We start from the raw sequence: 4,259 nt of genomic DNA, 5'->3' as shown, positions 1-4,259 counted from the left end.
CCTCCCTGCACAATGCCCATAACCCTCCATCTTCTTCGCATCCAATATGTTTAACATTATTCTAACTTGGTCTTGGAGAAACGCTATCTCATCTTTACCGTGTGAGCATGGTATGAACGATAAATAAAGGTGACTTGACTACTTGACTTTAACCATTCTTCAATTCCTTAATCTATTCCATCAAAGTAGTAATTGAATCTGCAAGTGAAGGATTTTCCTCTTCTTTCATCCCAGCCTTCGTAATTAAACAACTACAATAATTAGCAGAAAAATATCTGAAGAACAAAAATCTTTCAAAATAAGGATATAAGAAGTGGAAGGTAATTAAGAAATTAGGAGCGACTGTAGTTTAGCTGCTACTCCATTGGTTGTCTGCAGGAAAGTCTATGAGACCCAGAAAATTGCAGCCTTGTGACCCTGATGTCAGTAGCAGATAATTATTCAGGGTGTTCTGAGCGATCGGATATACAAGTATTTGGACAGCTAAGGGCTGATTAAGGATAGATAGCATAGCTTTCTGGATGGTAGATCAAGTTTAACAAACTTTGTAGACATTTTTGAGAAGGTGATTAAGACTATAGATGAAGGAAAGGCTGTGGATGTTGTCTACATGGACTTTAGTAAGGCCTTTGACAAGCTCACACAGAGGAGGTTAGTTCAGAAGGTTCAGACACTAGATATCCATGGAGAAGTTGTAAACTGGATTCAAAATTGGCTGAATGGGAGAACCCAGAGAGTGGTAGTGGATGATTGCTTCTCAGACTGGAGACCTGTGACCAGTGGTGTGCCTCAGGGGTCGGTGCTGAAATCATTGTTGTTTGTTGTCTATATTAATGATCAGAAAGATAATGTGGGAAATTGGATCAGCAAGTTTGCTGATGACACTAAGAATGGGGGTGTTGTGGACAGTGAGGAAAGTTTTCAAAGCTTACAGAGGGATCTAGACAAACTGGAAAATGGACCATAAAATGGCAGATAGAATTTAATGCAGGCAAGTGTGAGGTGTTTCATTTTGGAAGGACAAACCAAGGTAGAACATACACAGTAAATGGTAAGTCACTGAGGAGTGGGAAAGAACAAAGGAATTTGGGAATACAGGTACATAATTTCCTTAAAGTAGCATCACAGGTAGACAGGGTTGCAAAGAAAGCTTTTGACATCTTGTCCTTCATAAATTAAAACATTGAGTACAAGAGTTGGGATTTTATGGTGAGGCTGTATAAGACAAGTTGGAGTATTGTGTGCAGTTATGGTCACCAAACTTCAGGAAGCATATCAGTAAGATTGAAAGAGTGGAGAGAAGACTTATTTGGATGTTACTGGGTCTTCAGGAGTTGAATTAAAGGGAAAGATTAAACAGGTTAGGACTTTATTCCTTGGAGTGTAGGAGAATGAGGGAAATTTGATAGAGGTTTACAAAACTATGAGGAATATAGATAGAGTAAATGCAAGTAGACTCTTTCCACTTAGATCAAGAGAGATAAATACAAGAGAACAGGACTTTAGGGTGAAAGAGGAAAGGTTTAGGGGAAACATTAGGGAGAACTTCTTCACTCTGAGAGTGGTGGGAGTATGGAGTGAGCTGCATCTGATATGATAAATGAGGGCTCATTCTTAAGTTTCAAGACTATATTGGATAGATACATAGATAGGAATGATCTAGAGCAGGGGTGTCAAACTCAAATTCACGGAGGGCCAAAATTAAAAACTTGGACTAAGTCGAGGGCCAAACTAAATATTTATTGAAAATTTTCGACAACATTTGCATGTTTTCTCTTCTTTCAACATATGTAATGTTAAACTTTAGGATATAACTTTAGGAGGATAATGTTACAGGTCAGGAGTAGGTAGCTCAAGTTCACCCTTTGCTTGACCTGAGGGAAACATTTTTGGTCCCTGTGGAGATGTAGTCAGCATTCACAGGCTGTGTCCATTTTGGCCTGCATCAGGACTCAGCATTTCCTGCTCACTCCTCAGGCTCTAGGCCTCTATTCACCCTCGACCCACCATCCCTCTACCTGACCAGTCCTTTGCCCAACCTGTACTCACCCCTCACTCCACTCGCTCTGCCTCTACCCACCACATCCTATACATGCCCCCCTACTGCCTCTCCCCTCAACCTGTTCCTCCCTCTACCCATCTCTCACCTTCTAATCACCCCTCCCCTACTCGCCCTGCCCCTTTCCTTTTACCTCTTCCCTATCCACCCCTCCTTCTACTCATCCCTCTCTTTAACTGCCCCTCGCACCACCATAACTTCCCCTGCCCATTACTCCTTACCTACACCCTCTGCCCACCCCTGCTTACCCACCCACTCAGGCCCAGCGCACTGCTGATCAGCCTTTGCGGACAGCCACCATCTCTCTCTTCACGTGCAGGGTCGAACTAGCCATCCCTGGGGTCCGCGTGGGTGCAAGCGCTGAAGGCCGTGGTGACCGGGAGAAGTGCGCACGCGCTGTGGAAGGACCGTCCGGTGCCAGTTGCGTGGAGCTCGTGCTGCCCGGGGGGCATGCGCAGCCTGCCATGCCCATCGCGCCAACAGGAAATCACAGGCACTCGCCCATCCGCCGCACCGCTCGACAGGTGGGAAGTGACTGGTTGTGCGGGGAGCCTTCCAACTGCCTTGCCGGCTGATGACATCGACAGACTTCTCGTGTTACAATTTCTCGTGTTACAATGGGGAAGGATGTGCAATGAAGGGGGAGGATGGTGGGGGTGACATTACCAAAAAAACAACATCGGCTCTCGCTGCAGGGCGGGCCACCTCTAATACATTTTTGAAATGATCTTGCGGGCCAAATATAATGATATCGCGGGCCAAATTTGCCATGCGGGCCAGAGTTTGACATGTGTGATCTAGAGGGTTATGGAGTGGGTGCAGGCCAATGAGACTAGAGGATTGATGTTTCAGCACAGACTAAAAGGGCCAAATGGACTGTTTTCTGTGCTGTAGAATTCTATGGTTCTATGGGTGTAGATCTAGCTTTGGAGCCAGTATATCTTTTCATTGGGAATGAATCCAGAGGATATAGCTACCAAAAACCAGGCACGTTTACTTGAGGTTTTGCTGTTGATTGCAAAGAAGATGATTATGGAGAAACTTAAAACCACCAACTGTCCAACAATGGAGGGAAAGAGTGTATATTTGATGGAAAGCATAACATCTAAACTCCAACTCGTCACTGATGATTTCAACATCAAGTGGTCACCAGTAATACTACAGTTACCAAGATTGCTCCATAATCTCAATGGTGGGGAGGAGTTCAACAAAAGAAATTTACATGTAATTGGAGTAATGTATACAGATGACATTGTGATTGTATATAAGTGCATTTATAGTGATGACACTAAGATAAATTTTATAAGATTTACTCTGACCCTCTCCTCCTTAAGCTCAAAAGTGTCACAATGGGCATATGAAGAAGTGTATGGTTAAATATATAGGTGACTGCATATTGTTTAGAATGAGGTTAATTGGGTTCCTAAATCTGTAATGCTTCTATGAACAAAACTTGAATAAGAAAGATTGATGGGCTGTATACATCTGTTATGTGAATCATATAATTTGTTTCTATGCTTACATGATATGACTGCATTTGGAAATAAAAGTTAAACTAAAAAAATATATACATTTTTTTCATATAGTCTTGCAGTCAGTTACTTCATATATTTTGTTGGTGAGGCTTGCTTTAGACCTGTGAAGAGTGCCATTTACTCACTCAGCAAGGCACTTACGTGATGAATGGAGCTGACCTTTGGTTACAAGTTCCCACAGGGAAAGCTGTGAGGAGGAACAATCTTTCTTTGGACTTGTCACTGAATCAAACTTTTATGTGAAAACTATTGTTTGGTTCATTTGAAGGAACCTTCACTACTGTTGTCCAAATACATTGGCCATGCTTCAGTCTTGATAACTTAAGTTCATTTGTAATTCAGCTGACTGTGACTAACTCATAACAAGTCTCAATGACAATTCGCCCTATACCCACTGAGCATCATTAGCCCCCAATCTGCAAATATATTTCTCTTAAAATCATCATATCTGGTTTCAAATCCCTTTAAGGCCTCTTTTTTTTCTCTGTAATGCCCTCCAGCTCTTCAACACATGATTTCAACTCTTCTCATTCTCCTCTTGTGCATCCAAAGTTTTAATAATTTTTCTCAATGACAATGTCTACCAATGTTGGTGCACAATCAGTAAGTAGTTTGCACCGAGTATTAGTAAGTGTGTGTAGTGCGACTGAGAGCACTCAAGAGCA

Source organism: Narcine bancroftii, chromosome 3 (assembly GCF_036971445.1).
Source record: "Narcine bancroftii isolate sNarBan1 chromosome 3, sNarBan1.hap1, whole genome shotgun sequence".
NCBI lineage: Eukaryota > Metazoa > Chordata > Chondrichthyes > Torpediniformes > Narcinidae > Narcine > Narcine bancroftii.
Note: the sequence above shows the minus strand (reverse complement) of the source record.